Source organism: Cibotium barometz, chromosome 5 (assembly GCF_041138505.1).
Source record: "Cibotium barometz isolate CiBa-2024 chromosome 5, ASM4113850v1, whole genome shotgun sequence".
Taxonomy (NCBI): Eukaryota; Viridiplantae; Streptophyta; class Polypodiopsida; order Cyatheales; family Cibotiaceae; genus Cibotium; species Cibotium barometz.
Window position 1 is genome coordinate 25628033 of NC_141050.1, and position 15016 is coordinate 25643048.

Below are 15016 nucleotides of genomic sequence, written 5' to 3' on the forward strand. Positions count from 1 at the left end.
CCATCGATTGTTTGAGTAGTGTATCTAAAGTATACACTGAGTTGTACCCTGTGCTCTGTGCTTCTCCTTCTTCACTGCTGCTCTTTTGCTCCTTGTGGCTCTGATACCACACTCTTGACAAAGTGTGCATGGACAGTGTGATGAAAATGAGACAATGACATAGAGTTCTTTAACCTTCCTCCATCTTCAGCTTCTTCGTTCCATAGTCTATTGAGTACACATACCTTATTTTCTCTACACTCTTACTCAACCCTATCTCACTTATTCTAAGGGTGAGTTCACACCACTGACACCCACACACACTTACATAATCACGGGGTTATATTTCAACATCTCTCTCAAGTTTCTTCAGTCTCCACTCTCCTCACATCATGGAGACTAGTGGCATGACCAGTCTTACCATTGATGGTTAGAAGATGGTCAAAGATGCAAGCGTTAGTTGGGGCTCGGGATATGGAGAATATTCATGGAATATTTCCTAAGATACCTAAGTTCATTATTAGTGGGCGGTGGATGGTTGTTGGTGGCATTCTTGATACACATGGGTAGTGAGATTGCATCCATAAAGGGTAACCGACCACGTTGTATATGCTTCTACCACACCACCTCTACAACACTATATATGGACATATTTATCACAAGCTAAGATATCCAATGCTTATGAGTATCCACACCCTCTACACTTAGTATCCAATGCTTATGAGTATCCACACCCTCTACACTTAGTACTTCCTCCATCTCCAGAGTTTGTCTAGATCACTATCTAAGCTCTACTTGAGAGCACACAGGTGGACATCGCCATCATATTGTACCTATCCTCATAAATTTTAAATTCTCTATCTATTGCATTGTCTATTGCAATCTATCTTTACATTGTGCTTTATTCTTATAGTGCTACTAAAGAATTTTGTGTATTATCATACATGTGTTTATTAATGTTTCATGAAAATGTCAAAAAACTGGACATTTTGATTATACTTTGAAGTTTATTCTAGAGAGAAGCTATTGGGAATATTAGAGACATTGAATATACCTCGTGGTCTCTCGACCATAACTTTGACAATTTGTTGTAAATAATCACCATTGAATATCTTAAGTAACACTCAACAGAGAAAAGCATTTTGTTGTTGGGAGATGTGTGCCAAGCATGCACACTCCACCATGATATGTAAAAGTGTTGAGCACTTGTGAGGATTTTATAGTGTTTGATTATGTCATTAGGTTTTCTTTAAATTGCATTGTCGATGCCAAAATTGATTTGTTAAAGTGGGGAAAATCTTCTTGTTGCAAGGCTTTTATTCGCGAGATTTTTCAGCAAACCAATTAAAACTGTGAGATTTTCTTAAGCCCTATCGTCATCCTCTATGCAAATCACCCCTTTCTAAGTGCACGTGCCTACCTTATCCAAATAGGCACTTTAAGCCACACATAATACTAACAAATGTTTTGAATGAATGATACCTTTTTCATTGTGGATAGATACCTACCAACTCCAATTAGTCATCCTAAACTATAAAGTATCAACAATTTGAATGAACAATATGAAATTTCCTTTGGCATTGCTTTAAATTCTCTTCACAAAGAAGATATAAACATAACATAGCCTTCCTCAAAATATCCTTGCCAATATATTATTTGGCTCACTCTATGTTGATCCTAGGGCGGTCGAGCAATGAGATGAGTCCAAAGTCAAGAGACTTAACACTATTTTAGAACAAGTATAGTCCATCAAAGAAAACATACGTAGTCTAAATTCTTCCAAAAGTTTCCAAACAAACAAATCTATACAAAAAGTTCTTCAAAGACCTTACAAAAAGTTTCCATCTATAAACGTTTATGTGTTTAGGATGGCAATGTATCGGGCCTACTTGTGTCCTACAAAGAGTTAGCTGGTGGATAAACGTATCCTCATTCTTATTTAAGCGTAAAACATGGAGAAAGATGAAATATATGTGTTCTAGAAAGAGTTGGCTGGTGGATAAACATATCCTCATTCTTATTTAAGCCTAAAACATGGAGGAAGATCAAATATATGTGTTTTCAAGCTAGGTAAGGTTTTCTAGAAAGCTCCCTCTTTTGGAAATCAGGACAAGTACACATGGGCTCAGTTTTGATGTGCACATCATAGATTTGGACAGTCTCACTTGCCAATTGACACACACAATGATGTCCAGACTCAATTGTTCTTTCCCCAACCAAATTGCATGCATAGTCTCTACACTATTCTCTTCTTGGCCTCCTTTGATATTCCATGCCTTCATTTTGTCAATCTTCTGGACATTGTTGATGTTGATTGTAGTGTATTTTCTTTGAAACCATGATCAACATCTCTAGGAGTAGCAGCAACAGCTGGGATGTTCTCAGTTAATGAAGGCCCATGAACTGTGAGTGCGTGTAGCGTATAACCACCTTTCAATAATTTGCTTATCTCAGAAGATGTGATATTTATCCCCACATCCACCATAATGGATTCAAGAAAACTAGGCTGGTATATAATGTTTGGATCTGGGTGCAAACAATGTGTATTTTTATCGAGGTAGAACCACATCATTTGTGGCTTGGATCACAAATGATGGCTTTGTGACATACTCGGCCAGGTGGCTTTGGACCACTTGGCCTAGTATGTCACCTCTCGAGTCTCCTCAGAGAAGAAAAAAGGAGTCACCACCCCCCTTGAAGAATTTGGAATATCGCGATTACACTTAATTTTTTTATCTATACACCCCAAGCACTTCACCTTTCAGTTTACTGGAGTTCTTCTTATAGCCCACATAGAACGATTCATTGCAAATTCTTGAACTAAATAAAATGGGTCCCCCTCTTTAACTGTCGGTGATTTGCCTATGTGTGACCTTTGTCGATCCTCAGCTAAAGGTGGAAATTTCTCTCTCCCTTGTCCTTGAGTTGTGTTCGCATTGCTTGGAGCTCTACTTTCAAACCTGATTTTGCGTGGTCTCCCATGCTGCTTACGTTCCCTAGTCTCCATCACATACCTTGGCCTATGAGAGTTTTTCTCGACATAAGTGCCTAGTGCTTGTCTTCTCTTCCTTTGCACTGTCTCCTTATCACTATGTAAAGTCCCTAGCTCTTCAAACATTAGTGCTCCTACCATAGCTTCATGCACCACATGTGCTACTTATGGTGGTGTGGGTGTGTGTCTACTTTGAGCCCTATCTAACAAATTTTCTAGGCTAGGTCCATCTACAACATGCATACCTACCATGTAAGCATGCTACTTCGCACTCATTAGTAATGCATTTACCATGTCAGAGAAACAAGAATCATACAATGTAATCTTTGTCTTGTACCTCTCTCTAGACAACCAGTTGCCATGCATGCTCTCTGCAAGGTTTGTCCTTGGTGTATGTGCCTCTTCCATAGGACTCTTCATTACCTCGGTCAAAAAACAACACAATGGAAGATTTCCTAAACGTGTGAAGTGAATATTTCACAAGTCAAGTCAATAATTTTTTATATTGGGAAAAAGTATATTGTTGTTGCCATGAGATTGCCTCAGTGTGCTATGTGTACTTCCCACCAACTCAACCATATGTCCATCACAAAGTGAAGGAATCCCTCCCTTATTTACACTTTGGGTTGTAGCTTCTTGCTTTATGCTACACAATCTCCATTTTCACACATATCAAGATGTTCTTTTCGTGAACCCTCTAGCACAAACTTTCTTGTGTGCCTATGCAAGCTTTGCTCTCAATGAAATAGGTAGGTACGTTCACGATGCACCATTATCTTATCAGGACCTCCGTTGAACACAATCCCCACTACAAGCCAATTTTCTCCTGCCTCATCGGCCATGAAACCATGGAAATCTGCTAGTGGGTACTCACATTGCTTCATTCTTGCATTCAGCATCTCCCAAAATAGAACCTAGCTTTGAGTGTCTTCCTCCTTCATTTTGCATCTAGTGATCGTCATGAGTTCTTATACAGTGAAGAGATGGATAACGATTTCAGATAATGATTTTATGGATTGAAATGGTCATAACCTAGAGGTCATTATCATACCTTGGATCATATACGTGACATGCCATTGTGTTCCAAACGAATGACTCGATGTGTATGATCAAATTGCACCCATGACTAACACAAATCTCTAGTGCCTCCTCACCTCATGCAATTCACAAGATCCACTCCTGATGCGGGACCCTTTGTCGACATTTTTAATACAAAGCACTTCTCATCAGCCCTGCCTGGGAAATCTACCTACCACGAAAGAAAGTGTACATTGATCTCCTTTAAGCAGCATTAGCAGGATATCATAGCCCATCCCCAATAGGCATCCTTGCTTTTTTCTCTTGTGTGACAATTTGTCGAAACATACAGTATTACACTCAATTAGTATTCATGAATACCACTGCTTTAGAAAGAGTCTATTTATCACAAATGTGCATGCCTCTGGTTCTCGACTAGTGGAACAAGTTCCTCCAAGAGGTTATTTATTTAATTCTGCATCTCCAACAATGTTATTATCAACAGAGTCGTACAAGGAAAACATGGGCATTTCCTTGGCCACGGTCATTTGCACTCTGCGAGGATCGGCCTTTTTATCCACTTTAACAATGTTCACTACTATAAGCTATTTTTGTTTTTTCTATCATAACCTTAGATGTTCCAATTTGTACCCGAATGAAGATGATCACCAACATGAACCATTATCCTCTTCATGGTTACATCGTGCGGCATGACATAATAAACTATACAAGGACAAGTGTCCACACAATAGGTAGCCCTACGATAATAGTGGCATATTATTTTGTGATTTCCTTCTTCAACTTGAAGGCCAAGTGCAATTTTCTTTTCCAAACTTCCTCTAAAGAAGGATGTGTTGTATTTATTATTATTAATATAATAAGGACAATTCACCCTATGACACTCCAATGCTCCTACACAATAGAGCTGAGTCTGACAGTGCACTGGATAGACATATTAGTTGCTGAAGGCCTCGTCCATATATGCCCATCATATTTCTGCTCCATACCATCCATTCCATTAGTTTTTCCAAAGGTAAGAGTAAATTACAAAATAAGATTGCCGTTGTACTCCCTTATTATCTCCTTCACATGGATCCTCTTTTTTTATGTTCATAATCTTGGTTTTTAAGATATTATTTTTCTTGCTCTCCATGAGGCATGGAAAAATACTTTGGCCTAACTAACAATCCTCATTATATTTTGAGGGTTTTATCATTGTCTCCACTATCTCCAATGGTTACATGCACTATCTTTTCCCTAACAAAAGTTGATGGACCTGCCCAGTGAGGCTCCAAAGTTGTGAGGTCCTACTTGTGAAGCTCCAAATATGTCATCAAGTTTGACATAGCAAGATTTTGAGCCTTCATATCTGATGCTAGCTAAACCCTCATCTTTATCTTGGCACCCTATACCTTTCTCAATGCACTCCACCTCATCCTCATTTTTGGCAATAATAGTTGTTGGTTTGACATGATCCTTGTCTACATCAACACCCCCCTCTTCTTCACATACAACATTAGCACTAGCACCCCGTATTGAAGGCCATGTATCTTCTAGATCATCAAAACTATCATTACTATCAAGTGCCCCATTAATGCATCATGAAGAAGAACAAACCTCTTTGACAATGTGGAATCAAGAAGATAATGTTCATTGCCTTCTATATCCCAATGTGAGGATATCTTCACCTCCATTGATGGGACTCCTTCTATAACTGTTTTGAGGCTCCCAAACTGATGGTGCCCAAGAGGAAGAAGAGTTTGTAGGAAATGTGAACTTATAATAATGCTCCCACCTCTCAGCGAGATAGAGTGGCTCAACTTATCACCATTGACTGTCTAATCTATTGTGGCCTCCTCTTCAGAAGCCATCATGCATTTGAGGAAAGCTCAGATGAGCATAGTGAGGATACTCAGCGAAGAGGGTCCTAATATTATTGGAGGCTACTGAGCAAGCAATAAGATGGTGGAAAATAAGAGCACTATAGAAACAATGCTATTAGAGGTTAGTGAGCTAGAAAAAGTTATGCAAGGTGGTTGTGAAAGAGAGGTCATGGCCATATTCACATAATGCTCCCATGAGGTTGTGGCCATATTTACCATGTGCATTTATTATATGTAATGGGTAACCCATGACAATTTGTCTACTAAAGGTAGACAAATTGTCTACTAAAGGTAGTTGGTATAGTGGACAATGTGTATGGGTTAAAATTGAAGGTCGTTGAAATGGAATTTTGGTATAATTATTGCTGATAGCTCCTATTAAATGCAAGCCACCCTTAATATTTGGTATTGTTATTGTTGATAACTCCTATTAAAGATCTTAGTACTAATATACATTACTAATATTACTATTATATTAATATTATCATACTAATAAATATTACTATATTAATATTACTAATAGTATTATTTCTAATAGTGCTAATATATATTACTAATATTATCATCTCCATCCTCTACCTTCTCCATCTCATCCTTGAATCGATGGCTCATCCTCGAATTAGAACGCTTCCACAACTAAGGTATTCCTCCGTCTCCATCCTCTACTATCTCCATCTCCATCCTCTACCGCCTCAAAGGCCAGTTTCATTGGCCTCATGAGGGAAAAAAAAGGGGAGGCTCCTAACCCCCTGTGGTCTGCATCATTAATGTAGACCATGTCCTACTTGGTCAGGGCTTTTTTTTTCTGCATGGTGGCTAGTTCTGTTGGCCTCATGAGGAAAAAAAGGGGGGGCTCCCCAACCCCCATGGTTTACATTAACACATACCATGGGGGGCTGGGGAGCCACCCTTTTTTTCTTGTTTTGGATAGTCTATTTGCTTGATTTTGCTTAATCTATTTTAGTTTTTGCTTAATCTATTTTTGCTTGTTTTAAATAGTCTATTTGCTTGTTTTTGTTGTTTTTGCTTAATCTATTTGTTTTTTTGCTAGTTTTTCTTAATCTATTTAGCTTATATAGTTTATATATTGTAGTTTATATATTATAGTATAGTTAATTATACTATTAATATAGTATGTAGTATTGTTAATATATTGTATGAAGTATAGTTAATTATAGCTATTATATAGTTTATATATTGTATGTAGTATAGTTAATTATACTATTAATATAGTATGTAGTATTGTTAATATATTATACTACATAATATAATATATAGTTTATATATTGTATGTACTATAGTTAATTATACTGTTAATATAGTATGTAGTATTGTTAATTATATTGTTAATATAGTTAGCTATGGTTAGTATAGTTAGTTATTATATTGTATATGTATGGAGTGTACATATGGAATATATGTAAATAGTGGCTAATGGTATTGTGCATATTGCAAATGCATGGAGTGTACATATGGAATATATGTAAACTATGTCTAATGGTATTGTGCATATGTATGAAGTGTACTTATGGAATATATGTAAATGGTGGCTAATGGTATTGTGCATTGCTCAATGTAGATTACTTTGTTCTAAGAACCATCATACCCACTTGTATTGCGATGACAATACTACATAACCAAAGATTGTGAGTATTTTTTGTAATAATTCTTTTGCATCAAATTCATAGTGAGTGAAGTCTCTTCTTTGACATTGTGACATGCCTTGTGTGCGTTTTCATGAAGGGTGAATGCATTCTTAGAAAAAGTGGATGCCAAAAACCTTTCATATGATGGAACTCCATGTGCCACAGTAGCTGACCTGGTATGGGCCGACTTTCCTATAGGTATGGGAGTGGAGATTGTGCCAAGTGATGGGTGCTCAAACTAGAATCAGTACTCGAAGGACTTGGCTTGGGAAACGGCCCAACTTGCCAACGTTTATGTGGCCGATAAGGGGTGGTATGTGACATGTGGGGTAGTTGCAGCATCCAAATGAAGGAAACCAAACTGGGATTCCTATTGTATCGTGTGCTTACCCTTCATGTTGGCTATGGATATATGTATGATAATGGAGATCATGTACATGACCATGAATGTTTCTTGTTGAGTTTCTTATTTTGTAAATTAGTCATTTAACTAACGTGTAGTAAATTTCTCAATATATCAAGACATTACACATTGCTTTGTTTTGGTAGGGGAAGTACAATGTCCCAAACACAGAAAGAGAGGCAGGACAAACAATATCCCCTATACTCTTTGATGCAAAAAGCAATTTAATAACTTGTGAATCTGGCCAACAATACCCTTTTGAGAGAACAAAGGTGGGCAGCAGTGTCTAAATTTGTGGAGGTGCAGAGCGGTCACTCCATTTGTATAAGTAAGTTACTAGTATCCCATAAGATCCTCTATGTAACCATCCCTCGCTTTGTAAGTAATTATACAAGTTATAATGTTCATGGCAGGTGGTTGCTTAGAACTTTCACTGATGAGAGTGATGCTGTGATTGATGTTTTTTTGTGGATGTGGGGAGCTAGGACGTCAAAGTAACGAGATGCTTCGACACTATATAGGCATCAAGAGTGACACCTCTCTTATTAACAGGGTCCTCTCAAACATTCCATATATTGATATTCCTTCTTAGTGTCATGCAATCCTTGTACTTTGACATGACCTTTAGCTTTTAGACAAACTCTTTTTGACATAAACCTTTGTCATATTTATGTCTTTAGAGGTCATGGTCTAACTTTAGCTTTATCCTATTGTTTTTTTATCTACTTGATAAGCATAACATGTTTCATACATTATATAACATGTTTCATGGATTCACATGTATGATTTTGATATAGAAAAGTATGCAATGGATTTGAACTTTCTAATTGCGATATATGAAAGTATGATATGGATATATAGGATACTAATTAGTTGGCCTAGGAAATACCATTTGTGTAAGTATTCAATCTATTGAATTGAATACTATTGAATTTCTCAATTCAATCTATTGAATTGAGAAATCGGTTTTACATTTTAGTGATATGTCTTGATCCAGAAAATGGGTAGTGTTTAGGGTGCTCTTTTTGAGCCCTTATATTTCTTAATTAGTGTTGAGTGTGAAAGTGACATTTCATATATTGTTAGGATATATGATGCACACTAGCCTTATGCCAAGATTCAGTCTATTGGAGTTGTATTGGCATGTTTTTGAACCTAATCAATGTGCCTATTCGTGAATTGTGTGGAATGTTTGAGGTCTGCTTGATCTTAAGTGCTTTTGATGGCCTTATTCTTTTCAGTTTGGGATGAGGCAAGGTGTATGTCTCAAGGGTTGAGAAAGAGAGGTTTGAATGGTTACTTGGGGGTTTGACTTCATAAGGGGCAAGTAGGGTCAATTCTAGTGTTGAGGACATGGAATCCTAAATTTGGCCACCTGCAAACATGTTTCAAGGCTGAACTAGATCTAGATTTGATTGAATGGAGTTGTCCATTGGATGAGGTTTCCAAGTATATGTTTGGTAGGGTTTTCTTGGTTTATGTTCATGATGCAAGTGAATGTCCTCTAGACATTAAAAATAGGCTTCCAATAGTGTGCATACTTGTTGGTAGCATGGGCCAGATTCACAAGGGCTAGATTCTTGGTTTTGAGGATGAGCTTGCAAATATGCCAAAGATGAGAGTGGAAAAGATGCCATGAGTTTATATGGCTCAATTGAAAAAGCTTGCAATAAATTGGGTTGAAGTCATTATTGATTTGATATTTTTCAAAAAAGCCTCAAATAACAAATCGAGTGTAAAGATTATTGGAATCGATAGCTTTTAATGATAAGGTGCTTGTGCGGGCTTTACATGAGTCTCGTATGAGTAATTTATATATATATATATAGAGTCATGGGCATAAAGCACAAAATAACCTTATCTTTTGTTCTAAAATTTTAGATTTGATCAATGTTGTCTCTTGGGCCATGAACCAATCTTCAACCTTGAAATGTGAGAAGCCTTTAATAATATAAGATTTAGTAGCCTTTGTATAAGGCTTATTGGAAAGCCTTGTAAGCTTTAATGGTTAAGTCTTAAGGCTATAAACCTTGCATAGGCTTAAGGCTATAAACCTTGCCTAGGCTTAAGGCTATAAGCCTTATAGCTTTTTCCTCACAAAAAAGCATGCCATTGGGTTGCTCGAGACATCGTGCACAATCCAAAAAAGAAGGAGAGTCGCAGCAGCCAGCCATTCATTGAAGAGAAGAAGCAAGAGTGATGTTAAAAATTCTTCTCAAAGTGGAAATTAGACCTTGTTTATTTGCTGATTCAATCCATGGAGTCAAATCTTAAAGAGGTTAAACTTTGGGAAAAACCACCTTTCATGAGAAGAATGGTTTTGAAAAGATGTAAACCCACTTTCCCTCCATCCTTTGGGTAGTAAATTATAGATTTTCTTGTCTAGTGGATAAAGAGACTTAGCTTTAACTCTTCCTTAGCCCTTTACCTTGTCCTTGATGTAGATGCTAATTCACTTTTTACAAAACCTGTTGACTTTTTTCCTTCATGTAAAAGACAATTTCAATATATATTGAAGCTCCCAATTCGATCAATTCCTCTTATGCTTCCACCAAATTTTTTTTTAAAATTCATCACAAACCCCATGCTCAAATTCTTCCTTAATTTGATCGTGCTTTGATACCACTATAAAAGATCTATCTCCTCATGGGGATTTGTTTTGTCCAAATAAACTAATAAAATAGTAGAAATCTTATGAGCATAAAAATTAATCTTGCAGCGTAGACCAAAAATCAAGGTAATAATCATCAAGAGACACAACATTGGGTACAATCTCCCCCCTGATGTGTGTGTCTCCCTCTCTTACACACACTAGTTAAATTATATTTACTAAAATAGCCCTTGGAGCCATTAATAGAATGCTTTTCCCAGTTTGGGCTTTACTTTTTATAAAAGTGACCTTTTGTCCAAAGCTAAGGTATCAACAATAATAAACCCTTTGCCCAATATCTATGTGCAATGGGCTTAACCATATTAATTCCTAAATGGTGCACACGTGCATTAAGCCAAAAATAGTGATGGCGACTAGGGAGAAGTTTGAATACGAAGCCATTTGAACTCACTCCTCTCATAACCAATTACTATCATGTGAATATGAAGTCATTTGCTCACTCAAAAGTAAACTCTCACATGCTTTCATGTGAATATAGACTTGTTTAGACTCGCTTACAAGTCAATTCTCACACGTATGGTACAAGCACAAACACAACCACCTAAACCCACACAACCATATATTTGACCTCAAGTATTAAATAGAATCACCGATGATACTAAGCCAAATACAATAACATATTAAGTATCCCCCTAGTGCACCATAGAGAGAGAGAGTACATGTCACATGTAATAATTTCCACGAATATAGCACCCAAAGGCCCACACTTGGGTAAGATGATGCTAGTCCAAATCCCAAGGATGATGAGAAAATTTGATGGAACTAGAGATCCCGTTTAATACCTAAAGAAGTTTGATCAATTTTACAAAAGCTATCATGGTGGGAAGGATTGATGATCCCACTAAGATCAGTTTATTTAGAATTTTCCTTCAATGGGTTTAGTGCTTTAAGGCACTAAACCAACGTGAAAAGCCCAACTACGTGGTCTTAAGACATTCATTGTGGGATTCTCACCCTTGTGAGACCCCTACCCTTTAATAACTCTATAAATCTATAGCAAAAAGCTAATATAAGGGTAGAATATCTCACTTCGGGGTCTCTTGTATCAATATCCTAACTTTATCTAGCTAGCAGCTTTCATGTATAGCGGAACTAGAATAATTCTTACATAAAGAAATAAACATGATTCCTCCAGATGAGTACTCCCTTCATAATTTCACAATTAAGGCCTCAACACGATGGCCTAATTCCTTGATTATGACGACAACCATGTTACCATAATCCCCTAAATTTTGGTTTCTATTTTTCCCAAGTATTTGTTATCAAAATAGGTTGGGTATGGTCCATGTTCCCATCCACTTTCCAATGTTTGATCCTTTATAACTAGGACTAGGTCAATAAGCTTAGCCTAGCCTCATCTAATCCCACGGGTCTCAATACCTGCATTCCCATGAAAATATATTATGACCATTCAAGGCAAGGTGTAAACTACAAGGGCATATACCCTATTTAACACATGGACCTTGCTTATAATACAAACACTTAATTCTCATGCTCTTGATTTCACTTATCTACTATCAATCATTCATGGGATTTTAGGTTTGCTTTCTAATTTTTTAGCCTTTTCTTGCTTCTTTATTTGTTGATGTATTTTATAAATATTTTTGCAAGCTTCTCTAACCATTTGAAGTTGGAACACCGTGTTCTCCTTGAGGTGTAGCTTTTTATCCATTATTTAAGAGTATCAACTAAGAATTTTTTTAAATACTTATTATGGAGTTGTTCTTGTACCTTTCGTATGTGCTAGTATATAGAACACATAAGGTAAAGGTACTAGCTTAGAGAAAACTTAAACAAAAATTACTAGTTTTGTATAAATCATTTCTATTTAATAAACTTATTTGAAGTGAACAAAACACTGCATGATACTTATTTAAGAAACTTATTTGAAGTGAACAACACATTGCATGATACTAATATAGGCTATGACTTGATAGCTCAGAAATTACCTTAACCACACAACATGCATGTATACATATTCTCTCTTAATTAGCAAGAATATAATAAACCTTATGAAGATTTGATAAGAGAAGACCCTTAGTAGCACTTAAGTAAGGTCTTTAATTACTTTGAAGACCCATAGTAGCATTTAAATAATGTCTTTAATTGCTTTCAAGATGCATAATAAACCTTCTAGTAGATTTGCTAAGTGAAGACCCATATTAGCATTTAAAGAAGGTATGTAATTTCTTTGAATGAATTTAATGTTGTAGGTTTTGTCTAAATTGAAACTTAGTCTTTTAGAGATCTAAAAAAATAAGTTCTTAAGACTTTATGCAAGTTGGTAAATATGCTCTCCATATTATATTATGGATGAGCTATAAAGAGAAAGATCATAAACTCTCTCTCTCTCTCTCTCTCTCTCTCTCTCTCTCTCTCTCTCTGCATGTGCACATGCACATGTGCATGTCATGCATGTAAATAGATAACTTGACATAGATTTACTTTATTAAACCTCTAAAGTCTTATGGTGGGATGAGATATTTTAGATAATTCAACCAAGAGTGCCTTATCATAGTTATTGTCACATAATATTAGGTACAATTGATGCACTTAAGATGAATTATTATCTATAAGCCTCTACGATTCTATCCTTGCATCAAGATTTAAATTAGAACCTTCTTTTTAAAATCAAACCAATAATATGAGAATTGGAGCAAAAAATGATGTTTGACATATAAAATAATTCCTTGTCAATCTTTGGGTGGAAGGTTTCATTTACAAGTCACAGAATCTTTGGAGGGTTTCATTACAAATCACACAATCTTTGGAGGGTTTCATTACAAATCATACAATCTTAAGCACAAGTGATGCTCTTGAGATGAATATAATCTATAAGCCTCTATAATTCTTTTCTATTCAAAATTATAACCTTCATATACCAAAATTTTTAACATTAAATCAACAAGATGGGAATAAAAAAATGAAGCTTTACATTCAAACAATTCCTTATACGTCTTGGGAGGGTTTCATTATAGAAAATAGATGAATATAAGTTTGTTGGCCTAGTAATTTATGTAATCGTATGTGTTAAAGAATATATTAGCATGTCTCCTAAAACAAAAACAAATAGGGCCATAGTACCTAAAGGGTTGAACTTTTAAATTTATTAATAGTACCTAAAGGGTTGAACTTTTAATTTTATTGATAGTACACCTTTGACTCCCTCAATAAGATGCAAGGTAGTTAAAGATTGACCTAACTTAGTTTTTAGTTAAGGATGCATGGGTAGAACATGGAAAGTCATCTGTAGTCGACAAGTTGAGAAATTATATCTCTAGGAAATGAGGTGTACTTGCAATGTTACTATCTACTATTAGCACGTGAGAAGTGCAAAAGGCTCAAGTGAAGCATCTAGTAAGTTGTGACACATTTCATGATGGTTAAGTTAAAAAAGGTTGACTTTCTTGATATAAAATTATAAACAAATATTTGATGTCATGATAAAAAATGAAGCATGGAGAGAGACCATAAGGACTTATCAAATAATCTAAAATTTAGTGGGTGGTATGGGATGTTGAGAAAACCATGGGGGGTTACATACTGGATAATGCTATATTCATCTTATAATAACTTTCAAGTGGTAAGAATAGGCCCCAACACCATTGGCCCATTGTTAAATTTTTTTAATCATGATAGCCACTCATGGGTTTCAAGAGCATGATAACACTTTCATTTAAAAATCTTTGAGAGTCAATGGCTACCCTCAAGTCATGGGTTCCATTAATTAGCTCATTAAGTTGGATGACTCCCTAGCTCTCATTTAAATTCAAGGACTTTATTGTCTTTTTGACTTTTTTACCAATAAATAGCTCATTAAGTTGGATGATTCCCTAACTCTTATCTAGATTTAAGGACTTTATTGTTCTTTTGACTTTCTTGCCAGTAAATAGAGTCATAAAGTTCTTTCTAACCATAAATGAGATAGTTTTTAAAAGCCTACAACATAAACATGTTATTTTACCTAATATGATCATTAAGGTAACACGTGTGGCAAGGCATTAAAGGAGGTATAACCAATTTGTAGATCAAATGGATGACCTTGAAATATTAGTACTACCTTTAAAGATGTCAAGTTCTTGAAAATGAAGATTTTCTTTGTCTAAGAGCAAGGGTTTTCTTTTGAGGTGTAAGAATGGGCTAAGAATGACCCTTACATGCTTGGGACATATAAAAAAAGTGGGAGGTGCATGAAGTGCTCATTGATGAGCCATACGATGGTTGTTAACCACACTCATAAGGTGAGGTGTCCCCTTAGCCAACTGGTCACATAGATTATTTTATAGTACTAGTTGGGAACCCGTGCGTCGCACATCTTTTGAGGCTTCCAAAATCAAATTCTACCCAAACCTCCTCCTCCCCTTCCCGAACCTCCAAATTCTTGCTACGTGGTAGCTTTGTGAAACTCTTCCTTAAGATAATATA